The sequence below is a fragment of the Pan paniscus genome, chromosome Y (assembly GCF_029289425.2).
Source record: "Pan paniscus chromosome Y, NHGRI_mPanPan1-v2.0_pri, whole genome shotgun sequence".
Lineage (NCBI taxonomy): Eukaryota > Metazoa > Chordata > Mammalia > Primates > Hominidae > Pan > Pan paniscus.
In genome coordinates, this window is record NC_073273.2 from 13,784,065 (window position 1) to 13,800,251 (window position 16,187).

Consider the following 16,187-nt stretch of genomic DNA (forward strand, 5'->3'; position numbering starts at 1 on the left):
TTTTGAAACACTCTTTTTGTAGAATCTGCAGGTGGATATTTGGAGGGCTTTGAGGCCTCTGGTGGATAACGAAATATCTTCACATAATAACTAGACAGAAGAATTCTCACAAACTTCTTTGTAATGTGAGCATTCGTCTCACAGAGTTGAACTGTTCTTTTGACTGGGCAGCTTTGAAAGAGTACTTTTATCAAATCTGCAAGTGGACATTTGGATCGCTTTGAGGCCTCTGGTGGAAAAGGAAATAGCTTCACAATAAAACTGGAGAGAAGCGTTCTGACAAACTTCTTTGTGATGTGTACATTCATCTCACAGAGTTGAACCTTGCTTTTCATTGAGCAGTTTTGAAACACACTTTTTGTAGAATTTGAAAGTGGACCTTTGGATTGCTTGGAGGCCTATGGTGGAAAAGGAAATATCTTCACATAAAGACTAGACAGAAGCATTGTGACAAACTCCTTTGTGATGTGTGCATTCAACTCACAGAGTTGAACCTTTCTTTTGACTGAGCAACTTTGAAACACTCTCTCTGTAGAATCTCCCAGTGGATATTTGCAGTGGCTTGAGGCCTCTGACGGAAAAGGAAATATCTTCACATAACAAGTAGACAGAAGCACTCAGACAAACTTTTTTGTGATGTGTGCATTCTTCTCACAGAGTTGAACCTTAATTTTCATTGAGCAGTTTTGAAACACTCTTTTTGTAGAATCTGCAAGTAGTCATTTGGAGCGCTTTGAGGCCTTTGTTGGAAAACGAAATGTCTTCATATAATAACTAGACAGAAGCATTCTGAGAAACTTATTTGTGATATCTGCATTCATCTCACAGAGTTGAATCTTTCCTTTGATTCAGCAGCTTTGAAACACTCTTTTCGTAGAATCTGCTAGTGGACATTTGGAGCGCTTCGAGGCCTATGGTGGAAAAGGCAATATCTTCACATAAAAACTAGACAGAAGCCTTCTGACAAACTTCTTTGTGATGTGTGAATTTATTTCATAGATTTCAACTTTCTTGTGATTGAGCAGTTGTGAAACACTCTTTTTGTAGAATCTGCAAGTGGACATTTGGAACGCTATGAAGCCTAAGGTGGAAAAGGAAATATCTTCACATAAAAATTAGACAGACGCATTTTGACAAACTTCTTCGAGATGTGTGCATTCATCTCACAGAGTTGAACCTTTCTTTTGATTAAGCAATCTTGAAACACTCTTTTTGTAGAATCTGCAAGTGGATATTTGTTGTGCTTTGAGGCCTACGGTGGAAAAGGAAATATCTTCAAATAAAAACTTGACAGAAGCACTCTGAGAGCCTCCTTTGGGCTGTGTGCATTTCTCTCTCAGACTTGACCCTGTCTTTTGATTGAACATCGTTGAAAGACCACTTTTGTAGTAAATGCAAGTGGACATTCGAAGTGCTTTGAGGCCTATGGTGGAAAAGAAAATATCTTCACATCAGAAGGAGACAGAAGCATTCTGACCAATTTCTTTGTGGTGTGTGCATTAATCTCACAGAGTTAAACCTTACTTTCCATTGAGCCATTTTGAAACACTTTTCGTAGAATCTGCAAGTGGACATTTGAAGCGCTTGGAGGCCTAGGGTCGAAAAAGAAATATATTCACATACAAACTAGATGGAAGCCTTCTGACAAACTTCTTTCTGATGTGTGCATTCATCTCACAGAGTTGAACCTTTCTTTTGATTGAGCAGCTTTGAAACCCTCTTTTTGTAGAATTTGCCTGTGAACATTTGAAGCGCTTTGAGGCCTGTGGAGCAAAAGGAAATATCTCCACCTAAAAACTAGACAGAAGCATTCTGACAAACTTCTTTGTGATGTGTGCATTCATCTCACAGAGTTGATCCTTACTTTTCATTGAGCAGTTTTGAAACACTCTTTTTGTAGAATCTGCAGGTGGATATTTGGAGGGCTTTGAGGCCTCTGGTGGATAACGAAATATCTTCACATAATAACTAGACAGAAGAATTCTCACAAACTTCTTTGAATGTGAGCATTCGTCTCACAGAGTTGAACTGTTCTTTTGACTGGGCAGCTTTGAAAGAGTACTTTTATCAAATCTGCAAGTGGACATTTGGATCGCTTTGAGGCCTCTGGTGGAAAAGGAAATAGCTTCACAATAAAACTGGAGAGAAGCGTTCTGACAAACTTCTTTGTGATGTGTACATTCATCTCACAGAGTTGAACCTTGCTTTTCATTGAGCAGTTTTGAAACACACTTTTTGTAGAATTTGAAAGTGGACCTTTGGATTGCTTGGAGGCCTATGGTGGAAAAGGAAATATCTTCACATAAAGACTAGACAGAAGCATTGTGACAAACTCCTTTGTGATGTGTGCATTCAACTCACAGAGTTGAACCTTTCTTTTGACTGAGCAACTTTGAAACACTCTCTCTGTAGAATCTCCCAGTGGATATTTGCAGTGGCTTGAGGCCTCTGACGGAAAAGGAAATATCTTCACATAACAAGTAGACAGAAGCACTCAGACAAACTTTTTTGTGATGTGTGCATTCTTCTCACAGAGTTGAACCTTAATTTTCATTGAGCAGTTTTGAAACACTCTTTTTGTAGAATCTGCAAGTAGTCATTTGGAGCGCTTTGAGGCCTTTGTTGGAAAACGAAATGTCTTCATATAATAACTAGACAGAAGCATTCTGAGAAACTTATTTGTGATATCTGCATTCATCTCACAGAGTTGAATCTTTCCTTTGATTCAGCAGCTTTGAAACACTCTTTTCGTAGAATCTGCTAGTGGACATTTGGAGCGCTTCGAGGCCTATGGTGGAAAAGGCAATATCTTCACATAAAAACTAGACAGAAGCCTTCTGACAAACTTCTTTGTGATGTGTGAATTTATTTCATAGATTTCAACTTTCTTGTGATTGAGCAGTTGTGAAACACTCTTTTTGTAGAATCTGCAAGTGGACATTTGGAACGCTATGAAGCCTAAGGTGGAAAAGGAAATATCTTCACATAAAAATTAGACAGACGCATTTTGACAAACTTCTTCGAGATGTGTGCATTCATCTCACAGAGTTGAACCTTTCTTTTGATTAAGCAATCTTGAAACACTCTTTCTGTAGAATCTGCAAGTGGATATTTGTTGTGCTTTGAGGCCTACGGTGGAAAAGGAAATATCTTCAAATAAAAACTTGACAGAAGCACTCTGAGAGCCTCCTTTGGGCTGTGTGCATTTCTCTCTCAGACTTGACCCTTTCTTTTGATTGAGCATCTTTGAAAGACCACTTTTGTAATAAATGCAAGTGGACATTCGAAGTGCTTTGAGGCCTATGGTGGAAAAGAAAATATCTTCACATCAGAAGGAGACAGAAGCATTCTGACCAATTTCTTTGTGGTGTGTGCATTAATCTCACAGAGTTAAACCTTACTTTCCATTGAGCCATTTTGAAACACTTTTCGTAGAATCTGCAAGTGGACATTTGAAGCGCTTGGAGGCCTAGGGTCGAAAAAGAAATATAGTCACATACAAACTAGATGGAAGCCTTCTGACAAACTTCTTTCTGATGTGTGCATTCATCTCACAGAGTTGAACCTTTCTTTTGATTGAGCAGCTTTGAAACCCTCTTTTTGTAGAATTTGCCTGTGAACATTTGAAGCGCTTTGAGGCCTGTGGAGCAAAAGGAAATATCTCCACCTAAAAACTAGACAGAAGCATTCTGACAAACTTCTTTGTGATGTGTGCATTCATCTCACAGAGTTGATCCTTACTTTTCATTGAGCAGTTTTGAAACACTCTTTTTGTAGAATCTGCAGGTGGATATTTGGAGGGCTTTGAGGCCTCTGGTGGATAACGAAATATCTTCACATAATAACTAGACAGAAGAATTCTCACAAACTTCTTTGTAACGTGAGCATTCGTCTCACAGAGTTGAACTGTTCTTTTGACTGGGCAGCTTTGAAAGAGTACTTTTATCAAATCTGCAAGTGGACATTTGGATCGCTTTGAGGCCTCTGGTGGAAAAGGAAATAGCTTCACAATAAAACTGGAGAGAAGCGTTCTGACAAACTTCTTTGTGATGTGTACATTCATCTCACAGAGTTGAACCTTGCTTTTCATTGAGCAGTTTTGAAACACACTTTTTGTAGAATTTGAAAGTGGACCTTTGGATTGCTTGGAGGCCTATGGTGGAAAAGGAAATATCTTCACATAAAGACTAGACAGAAGCATTGTGACAAACTCCTTTGTGATGTGTGCATTCAACTCACAGAGTTGAACCTTTCTTTTGACTGAGCAACTTTGAAACACTCTCTCTGTAGAATCTCCCAGTGGATATTTGCAGTGGCTTGAGGCCTCTGACGGAAAAGGAAATATCTTCACATAACAAGTAGACAGAAGCACTCAGACAAACTTTTTTGTGATGTGTGCATTCTTCTCACAGAGTTGAACCTTAATTTTCATTGAGCAGTTTTGAAACACTCTTTTTGTAGAATCTGCAAGTAGTCATTTGGAGCGCTTTGAGGCCTTTGTTGGAAAACGAAATGTCTTCATATAATAACTAGACAGAAGCATTCTGAGAAACTTATTTGTGATATCTGCATTCATCTCACAGAGTTGAATCTTTCCTTTGATTCAGCAGCTTTGAAACACTCTTTTCGTAGAATCTGCTAGTGGACATTTGGAGCGCTTCGAGGCCTATGGTGGAAAAGGCAATATCTTCACATAAAAACTAGACAGAAGCCTTCTGACAAACTTCTTTGTGATGTGTGAATTTATTTCATAGATTTCAACTTTCTTGTGATTGAGCAGTTGTGAAACACTCTTTTTGTAGAATCTGCAAGTGGACATTTGGAACGCTATGAAGCCTAAGGTGGAAAAGGAAATATCTTCACATAAAAATTAGACAGACGCATTTTGACAAACTTCTTCGAGATGTGTGCATTCATCTCACAGAGTTGAACCTTTCTTTTGATTAAGCAATCTTGAAACACTCTTTTTGTAGAATCTGCAAGTGGATATTTGTTGTGCTTTGAGGCCTACGGTGGAAAAGGAAATATCTTCAAATAAAAACTTGACAGAAGCACTCTGAGAGCCTCCTTTGGGCTGTGTGCATTTCTCTCTCAGACTTGACCCTTTCTTTTGATTGAGCATCTTTGAAAGACCACTTTTGTAATAAATGCAAGTGGACATTCGAAGTGCTTTGAGGCCTATGGTGGAAAAGAAAATATCTTCACATCAGAAGGAGACAGAAGCATTCTGACCAATTTCTTTGTGGTGTGTGCATTAATCTCACAGAGTTAAACCTTACTTTCCATTGAGCCATTTTGAAACACTTTTCGTAGAATCTGCAAGTGGACATTTGAAGCGCTTGGAGGCCTAGGGTCGAAAAAGAAATATAGTCACATACAAACTAGATGGAAGCCTTCTGACAAACTTCTTTCTGATGTGTGCATTCATCTCACAGAGTTGAACCTTTCTTTTGATTGAGCAGCTTTGAAACCCTCTTTTTGTAGAATTTGCCTGTGAACATTTGAAGCGCTTTGAGGCCTGTGGAGCAAAAGGAAATATCTCCACCTAAAAACTAGACAGAAGCATTCTGACAAACTTCTTTGTGATGTGTGCATTCATCTCACAGAGTTGATCCTTACTTTTCATTGAGCAGTTTTGAAACACTCTTTTTGTAGAATCTGCAGGTGGATATTTGGAGGGCTTTGAGGCCTCTGGTGGATAACGAAATATCTTCACATAATAACTAGACAGAAGAATTCTCACAAACTTCTTTGTAACGTGAGCATTCGTCTCACAGAGTTGAACTGTTCTTTTGACTGGGCAGCTTTGAAAGAGTACTTTTATCAAATCTGCAAGTGGACATTTGGATCGCTTTGAGGCCTCTGGTGGAAAAGGAAATAGCTTCACAATAAAACTGGAGAGAAGCGTTCTGACAAACTTCTTTGTGATGTGTACATTCATCTCACAGAGTTGAACCTTGCTTTTCATTGAGCAGTTTTGAAACACACTTTTTGTAGAATTTGAAAGTGGACCTTTGGATTGCTTGGAGGCCTATGGTGGAAAAGGAAATATCTTCACATAAAGACTAGACAGAAGCATTGTGACAAACTCCTTTGTGATGTGTGCATTCAACTCACAGAGTTGAACCTTTCTTTTGACTGAGCAACTTTGAAACACTCTCTCTGTAGAATCTCCCAGTGGATATTTGCAGTGGCTTGAGGCCTCTGACGGAAAAGGAAATATCTTCACATAACAAGTAGACAGAAGCACTCAGACAAACTTTTTTGTGATGTGTGCATTCTTCTCACAGAGTTGAACCTTAATTTTCATTGAGCAGTTTTGAAACACTCTTTTTGTAGAATCTGCAAGTAGTCATTTGGAGCGCTTTGAGGCCTTTGTTGGAAAACGAAATGTCTTCATATAATAACTAGACAGAAGCATTCTGAGAAACTTATTTGTGATATCTGCATTCATCTCACAGAGTTGAATCTTTCCTTTGATTCAGCAGCTTTGAAACACTCTTTTCGTAGAATCTGCTAGTGGACATTTGGAGCGCTTCGAGGCCTATGGTGGAAAAGGCAATATCTTCACATAAAAACTAGACAGAAGCCTTCTGACAAACTTCTTTGTGATGTGTGAATTTATTTCATAGATTTCAACTTTCTTGTGATTGAGCAGTTGTGAAACACTCTTTTTGTAGAATCTGCAAGTGGACATTTGGAACGCTATGAAGCCTAAGGTGGAAAAGGAAATATCTTCACATAAAAATTAGACAGACGCATTTTGACAAACTTCTTCGAGATGTGTGCATTCATCTCACAGAGTTGAACCTTTCTTTTGATTAAGCAATCTTGAAACACTCTTTTTGTAGAATCTGCAAGTGGATATTTGTTGTGCTTTGAGGCCTACGGTGGAAAAGGAAATATCTTCAAATAAAAACTTGACAGAAGCACTCTGAGAGCCTCCTTTGGGCTGTGTGCATTTCTCTCTCAGACTTGACCCTTTCTTTTGATTGAGCATCTTTGAAAGACCACTTTTGTAATAAATGCAAGTGGACATTCGAAGTGCTTTGAGGCCTATGGTGGAAAAGAAAATATCTTCACATCAGAAGGAGACAGAAGCATTCTGACCAATTTCTTTGTGGTGTGTGCATTAATCTCACAGAGTTAAACCTTACTTTCCATTGAGCCATTTTGAAACACTTTTCGTAGAATCTGCAAGTGGACATTTGAAGCGCTTGGAGGCCTAGGGTCGAAAAAGAAATATATTCACATACAAACTAGATGGAAGCCTTCTGACAAACTTCTTTCTGATGTGTGCATTCATCTCACAGAGTTGAACCTTTCTTTTGATTGAGCAGCTTTGAAACCCTCTTTTTGTAGAATTTGCATGTGAACATTTGAAGCGCTTTGAGGCCTGTGGAGCAAAAGGAAATATCTCCACCTAAAAACTAGACAGAAGCATTCTGACAAACTTCTTTGTGATGTGTGCATTCATCTCACAGAGTTGATCCTTACTTTTCATTGAGCAGTTTTGAAACACTCTTTTTGTAGGATCTGCAGGTGGATATTTGGAGGGCTTTGAGGCCTCTGGTGGATAACGAAATATCTTCACATAATAACTAGACAGAAGAATTCTCACAAACTTCTTTGTAATGTGAGCATTCGTCTCACAGAGTTGAACTGTTCTTTTGACTGGGCAGCTTTGAAAGAGTACTTTTATCAAATCTGCAAGTGGACATTTGGATCGCTTTGAGGCCTCTGGTGGAAAAGGAAATAGCTTCACAATAAAACTGGAGAGAAGCGTTCTGACAAACTTCTTTGTGATGTGTACATTCATCTCACAGAGTTGAACCTTGCTTTTCATTGAGCAGTTTTGAAACACACTTTTTGTAGAATTTGAAAGTGGACCTTTGGATTGCTTGGAGGCCTATGGTGGAAAAGGAAATATCTTCACATAAAGACTAGACAGAAGCATTGTGACAAACTCCTTTGTGATGTGTGCATTGAACTCACAGAGTTGAACCTTTCTTTTGACTGAGCAACTTTGAAACACTCTCTCTGTAGAATCTCCCAGTGGATATTTGCAGTGGCTTGAGGCCTCTGACGGAAAAGGAAATATCTTCACATAACAAGTAGACAGAAGCACTCAGACAAACTTTTTTGTGATGTGTGCATTCTTCTCACAGAGTTGAACCTTAATTTTCATTGAGCAGTTTTGAAACACTCTTTTTGTAGAATCTGCAAGTAGTCATTTGGAGCGCTTTGAGGCCTTTGTTGGAAAACGAAATGTCTTCATATAATAACTAGACAGAAGCATTCTGAGAAACTTATTTGTGATATCTGCATTCATCTCACAGAGTTGAATCTTTCCTTTGATTCAGCAGCTTTGAAACACTCTTTTCGTAGAATCTGCTAGTGGACATTTGGAGCGCTTCGAGGCCTATGGTGGAAAAGGCAATATCTTCACATAAAAACTAGACAGAAGCCTTCTGACAAACTTCTTTGTGATGTGTGAATTTATTTCATAGATTTCAACTTTCTTGTGATTGAGCAGTTGTGAAACACTCTTTTTGTAGAATCTGCAAGTGGACATTTGGAACGCTATGAAGCCTAAGGTGGAAAAGGAAATATCTTCACATAAAAATTAGACAGACGCATTTTGACAAACTTCTTCGAGATGTGTGCATTCATCTCACAGAGTTGAACCTTTCTTTTGATTAAGCAATCTTGAAACACTCTTTCTGTAGAATCTGCAAGTGGATATTTGTTGTGCTTTGAGGCCTACGGTGGAAAAGGAAATATCTTCAAATAAAAACTTGACAGAAGCACTCTGAGAGCCTCCTTTGGGCTGTGTGCATTTCTCTCTCAGACTTGACCCTTTCTTTTGATTGAGCATCTTTGAAAGACCACTTTTGTAATAAATGCAAGTGGACATTCGAAGTGCTTTGAGGCCTGTGGTGGAAAAGAAAATATCTTCACATCAGAAGGAGACAGAAGCATTCTGACCAATTTCTTTGTGGTGTGTGCATTAATCTCACAGAGTTAAACCTTACTTTCCATTGAGCCATTTTGAAACACTTTTCGTAGAATCTGCAAGTGGACATTTGAAGCGCTTGGAGGCCTAGGGTCGAAAAAGAAATATAGTCACATACAAACTAGATGGAAGCCTTCTGACAAACTTCTTTCTGATGTGTGCATTCATCTCACAGAGTTGAACCTTTCTTTTGATTGAGCAGCTTTGAAACCCTCTTTTTGTAGAATTTGCATGTGAACATTTGAAGCGCTTTGAGGCCTGTGGAGCAAAAGGAAATATCTCCACCTAAAAACTAGACAGAAGCATTCTGACAAACTTCTTTGTGATGTGTGCATTCATCTCACAGAGTTGATCCTTACTTTTCATTGAGCAGTTTTGAAACACTCTTTTTGTAGAATCTGCAGGTGGATATTTGGAGGGCTTTGAGGCCTCTGGTGGATAACGAAATATCTTCACATAATAACTAGACAGAAGAATTCTCACAAACTTCTTTGTAATGTGAGCATTCGTCTCACAGAGTTGAACTGTTCTTTTGACTGGGCAGCTTTGAAAGAGTACTTTTATCAAATCTGCAAGTGGACATTTGGATCGCTTTGAGGCCTCTGGTGGAAAAGGAAATAGCTTCACAATAAAACTGGAGAGAAGCGTTCTGACAAACTTCTTTGTGATGTGTACATTCATCTCACAGAGTTGAACCTTGCTTTTCATTGAGCAGTTTTGAAACACACTTTTTGTAGAATTTGAAAGTGGACCTTTGGATTGCTTGGAGGCCTATGGTGGAAAAGGAAATATCTTCACATAAAGACTAGACAGAAGCATTGTGACAAACTCCTTTGTGATGTGTGCATTCAACTCACAGAGTTGAACCTTTCTTTTGACTGAGCAACTTTGAAACACTCTCTCTGTAGAATCTCCCAGTGGATATTTGCAGTGGCTTGAGGCCTCTGACGGAAAAGGAAATATCTTCACATAACAAGTAGACAGAAGCACTCAGACAAACTTTTTTGTGATGTGTGCATTCTTCTCACAGAGTTGAACCTTAATTTTCATTGAGCAGTTTTGAAACACTCTTTTTGTAGAATCTGCAAGTAGTCATTTGGAGCGCTTTGAGGCCTTTGTTGGAAAACGAAATGTCTTCATATAATAACTAGACAGAAGCATTCTGAGAAACTTATTTGTGATATCTGCATTCATCTCACAGAGTTGAATCTTTCCTTTGATTCAGCAGCTTTGAAACACTCTTTTCGTAGAATCTGCTAGTGGACATTTGGAGCGCTTCGAGGCCTATGGTGGAAAAGGCAATATCTTCACATAAAAACTAGACAGAAGCCTTCTGACAAACTTCTTTGTGATGTGTGAATTTATTTCATAGATTTCAACTTTCTTGTGATTGAGCAGTTGTGAAACACTCTTTTTGTAGAATCTGCAAGTGGACATTTGGAACGCTATGAAGCCTAAGGTGGAAAAGGAAATATCTTCACATAAAAATTAGACAGACGCATTTTGACAAACTTCTTCGAGATGTGTGCATTCATCTCACAGAGTTGAACCTTTCTTTTGATTAAGCAATCTTGAAACACTCTTTCTGTAGAATCTGCAAGTGGATATTTGTTGTGCTTTGAGGCCTACGGTGGAAAAGGAAATATCTTCAAATAAAAACTTGACAGAAGCACTCTGAGAGCCTCCTTTGGGCTGTGTGCATTTCTCTCTCAGACTTGACCCTTTCTTTTGATTGAGCATCTTTGAAAGACCACTTTTGTAATAAATGCAAGTGGACATTCGAAGTGCTTTGAGGCCTATGGTGGAAAAGAAAATATCTTCACATCAGAAGGAGACAGAAGCATTCTGACCAATTTCTTTGTGGTGTGTGCATTAATCTCACAGAGTTAAACCTTACTTTCCATTGAGCCATTTTGAAACACTTTTCGTAGAATCTGCAAGTGGACATTTGAAGCGCTTGGAGGCCTAGGGTCGAAAAAGAAATATAGTCACATACAAACTAGATGGAAGCCTTCTGACAAACTTCTTTCTGATGTGTGCATTCATCTCACAGAGTTGAACCTTTCTTTTGATTGAGCAGCTTTGAAACCCTCTTTTTGCAGAATTTGCATGTGAACATTTGAAGCGCTTTGAGGCCTGTGGAGCAAAAGGAAATATCTCCACCTAAAAACTAGACAGAAGCATTCTGACAAACTTCTTTGTGATGTGTGCATTCATCTCACAGAGTTGATCCTTACTTTTCATTGAGCAGTTTTGAAACACTCTTTTTGTAGGATCTGCAGGTGGATATTTGGAGGGCTTTGAGGCCTCTGGTGGATAACGAAATATCTTCACATAATAACTAGACAGAAGAATTCTCACAAACTTCTTTGTAATGTGAGCATTCGTCTCACAGAGTTGAACTGTTCTTTTGACTGGGCAGCTTTGAAAGAGTACTTTTATCAAATCTGCAAGTGGACATTTGGATCGCTTTGAGGCCTCTGGTGGAAAAGGAAATAGCTTCACAATAAAACTGGAGAGAAGCGTTCTGACAAACTTCTTTGTGATGTGTACATTCATCTCACAGAGTTGAACCTTGCTTTTCATTGAGCAGTTTTGAAACACACTTTTTGTAGAATTTGAAAGTGGACCTTTGGATTGCTTGGAGGCCTATGGTGGAAAAGGAAATATCTTCACATAAAGACTAGACAGAAGCATTGTGACAAACTCCTTTGTGATGTGTGCATTCAACTCACAGAGTTGAACCTTTCTTTTGACTGAGCAACTTTGAAACACTCTCTCTGTAGAATCTCCCAGTGGATATTTGCAGTGGCTTGAGGCCTCTGACGGAAAAGGAAATATCTTCACATAACAAGTAGACAGAAGCACTCAGACAAACTTTTTTGTGATGTGTGCATTCTTCTCACAGAGTTGAACCTTAATTTTCATTGAGCAGTTTTGAAACACTCTTTTTGTAGAATCTGCAAGTAGTCATTTGGAGCGCTTTGAGGCCTTTGTTGGAAAACGAAATGTCTTCATATAATAACTAGACAGAAGCATTCTGAGAAACTTATTTGTGATATCTGCATTCATCTCACGGAGTTGAATCTTTCCTTTGATTCAGCAGCTTTGAAACACTCTTTTCGTAGAATCTGCTAGTGGACATTTGGAGCGCTTCGAGGCCTATGGTGGAAAAGGCAATATCTTCACATAAAAACTAGACAGAAGCCTTCTGACAAACTTCTTTGTGATGTGTGAATTTATTTCATAGATTTCAACTTTCTTGTGATTGAGCAGTTGTGAAACACTCTTTTTGTAGAATCTGCAAGTGGACATTTGGAACGCTATGAAGCCTAAGGTGGAAAAGGAAATATCTTCACATAAAAATTAGACAGACGCATTTTGACAAACTTCTTCGAGATGTGTGCATTCATCTCACAGAGTTGAACCTTTCTTTTGATTAAGCAATCTTGAAACACTCTTTCTGTAGAATCTGCAAGTGGATATTTGTTGTGCTTTGAGGCCTACGGTGGAAAAGGAAATATCTTCAAATAAAAACTTGACAGAAGCACTCTGAGAGCCTCCTTTGGGCTGTGTGCATTTCTCTCTCAGACTTGACCCTTTCTTTTGATTGAGCATCTTTGAAAGACCACTTTTGTAATAAATGCAAGTGGACATTCGAAGTGCTTTGAGGCCTATGGTGGAAAAGAAAATATCTTCACATCAGAAGGAGACAGAAGCATTCTGACCAATTTCTTTGTGGTGTGTGCATTAATCTCACAGAGTTAAACCTTACTTTCCATTGAGCCATTTTGAAACACTTTTCGTAGAATCTGCAAGTGGACATTTGAAGCGCTTGGAGGCCTAGGGTCGAAAAAGAAATATAGTCACATACAAACTAGATGGAAGCCTTCTGACAAACTTCTTTCTGATGTGTGCATTCATCTCACAGAGTTGAACCTTTCTTTTGATTGAGCAGCTTTGAAACCCTCTTTTTGTAGAATTTGCCTGTGAACATTTGAAGCGCTTTGAGGCCTGTGGAGCAAAAGGAAATATCTCCACCTAAAAACTAGACAGAAGCATTCTGACAAACTTCTTTGTGATGTGTGCATTCATCTCACAGAGTTGATCCTTACTTTTCATTGAGCAGTTTTGAAACACTCTTTTTGTAGAATCTGCAGGTGGATATTTGGAGGGCTTTGAGGCCTCTGGTGGATAACGAAATATCTTCACATAATAACTAGACAGAAGAATTCTCACAAACTTCTTTGTAACGTGAGCATTCGTCTCACAGAGTTGAACTGTTCTTTTGACTGGGCAGCTTTGAAAGAGTACTTTTATCAAATCTGCAAGTGGACATTTGGATCGCTTTGAGGCCTCTGGTGGAAAAGGAAATAGCTTCACAATAAAACTGGAGAGAAGCGTTCTGACAAACTTCTTTGTGATGTGTACATTCATCTCACAGAGTTGAACCTTGCTTTTCATTGAGCAGTTTTGAAACACACTTTTTGTAGAATTTGAAAGTGGACCTTTGGATTGCTTGGAGGCCTATGGTGGAAAAGGAAATATCTTCACATAAAGACTAGACAGAAGCATTGTGACAAACTCCTTTGTGATGTGTGCATTCAACTCACAGAGTTGAACCTTTCTTTTGACTGAGCAACTTTGAAACACTCTCTCTGTAGAATCTCCCAGTGGATATTTGCAGTGGCTTGAGGCCTCTGACGGAAAAGGAAATATCTTCACATAACAAGTAGACAGAAGCACTCAGACAAACTTTTTTGTGATGTGTGCATTCTTCTCACAGAGTTGAACCTTAATTTTCATTGAGCAGTTTTGAAACACTCTTTTTGTAGAATCTGCAAGTAGTCATTTGGAGCGCTTTGAGGCCTTTGTTGGAAAACGAAATGTCTTCATATAATAACTAGACAGAAGCATTCTGAGAAACTTATTTGTGATATCTGCATTCATCTCACAGAGTTGAATCTTTCCTTTGATTCAGCAGCTTTGAAACACTCTTTTCGTAGAATCTGCTAGTGGACATTTGGAGCGCTTCGAGGCCTATGGTGGAAAAGGCAATATCTTCACATAAAAACTAGACAGAAGCCTTCTGACAAACTTCTTTGTGATGTGTGAATTTATTTCATAGATTTCAACTTTCTTGTGATTGAGCAGTTGTGAAACACTCTTTTTGTAGAATCTGCAAGTGGACATTTGGAACGCTATGAAGCCTAAGGTGGAAAAGGAAATATCTTCACATAAAAATTAGACAGACGCATTTTGACAAACTTCTTCGAGATGTGTGCATTCATCTCACAGAGTTGAACCTTTCTTTTGATTAAGCAATCTTGAAACACTCTTTTTGTAGAATCTGCAAGTGGATATTTGTTGTGCTTTGAGGCCTACGGTGGAAAAGGAAATATCTTCAAATAAAAACTTGACAGAAGCACTCTGAGAGCCTCCTTTGGGCTGTGTGCATTTCTCTCTCAGACTTGACCCTTTCTTTTGATTGAGCATCTTTGAAAGACCACTTTTGTAATAAATGCAAGTGGACATTCGAAGTGCTTTGAGGCCTATGGTGGAAAAGAAAATATCTTCACATCAGAAGGAGACAGAAGCATTCTGACCAATTTCTTTGTGGTGTGTGCATTAATCTCACAGAGTTAAACCTTACTTTCCATTGAGCCATTTTGAAACACTTTTCGTAGAATCTGCAAGTGGACATTTGAAGCGCTTGGAGGCCTAGGGTCGAAAAAGAAATATAGTCACATACAAACTAGATGGAAGCCTTCTGACAAACTTCTTTCTGATGTGTGCATTCATCTCACAGAGTTGAACCTTTCTTTTGATTGAGCAGCTTTGAAACCCTCTTTTTGTAGAATTTGCCTGTGAACATTTGAAGCGCTTTGAGGCCTGTGGAGCAAAAGGAAATATCTCCACCTAAAAACTAGACAGAAGCATTCTGACAAACTTCTTTGTGATGTGTGCATTCATCTCACAGAGTTGATCCTTACTTTTCATTGAGCAGTTTTGAAACACTCTTTTTGTAGAATCTGCAGGTGGATATTTGGAGGGCTTTGAGGCCTCTGGTGGATAACGAAATATCTTCACATAATAACTAGACAGAAGAATTCTCACAAACTTCTTTGTAACGTGAGCATTCGTCTCACAGAGTTGAACTGTTCTTTTGACTGGGCAGCTTTGAAAGAGTACTTTTATCAAATCTGCAAGTGGACATTTGGATCGCTTTGAGGCCTCTGGTGGAAAAGGAAATAGCTTCACAATAAAACTGGAGAGAAGCGTTCTGACAAACTTCTTTGTGATGTGTACATTCATCTCACAGAGTTGAACCTTGCTTTTCATTGAGCAGTTTTGAAACACACTTTTTGTAGAATTTGAAAGTGGACCTTTGGATTGCTTGGAGGCCTATGGTGGAAAAGGAAATATCTTCACATAAAGACTAGACAGAAGCATTGTGACAAACTCCTTTGTGATGTGTGCATTCAACTCACAGAGTTGAACCTTTCTTTTGACTGAGCAACTTTGAAACACTCTCTCTGTAGAATCTCCCAGTGGATATTTGCAGTGGCTTGAGGCCTCTGACGGAAAAGGAAATATCTTCACATAACAAGTAGACAGAAGCACTCAGACAAACTTTTTTGTGATGTGTGCATTCTTCTCACAGAGTTGAACCTTAATTTTCATTGAGCAGTTTTGAAACACTCTTTTTGTAGAATCTGCAAGTAGTCATTTGGAGCGCTTTGAGGCCTTTGTTGGAAAACGAAATGTCTTCATATAATAACTAGACAGAAGCATTCTGAGAAACTTATTTGTGATATCTGCATTCATCTCACAGAGTTGAATCTTTCCTTTGATTCAGCAGCTTTGAAACACTCTTTTCGTAGAATCTGCTAGTGGACATTTGGAGCGCTTCGAGGCCTATGGTGGAAAAGGCAATATCTTCACATAAAAACTAGACAGAAGCCTTCTGACAAACTTCTTTGTGATGTGTGAATTTATTTCATAGATTTCAACTTTCTTGTGATTGAGCAGTTGTGAAACACTCTTTTTGTAGAATCTGCAAGTGGACATTTGGAACGCTATGAAGCCTAAGGTGGAAAAGGAAATATCTTCACATAAAAATTAGACAGACGCATTTTGACAAACTTCTTCGAGATGTGTGCATTCATCT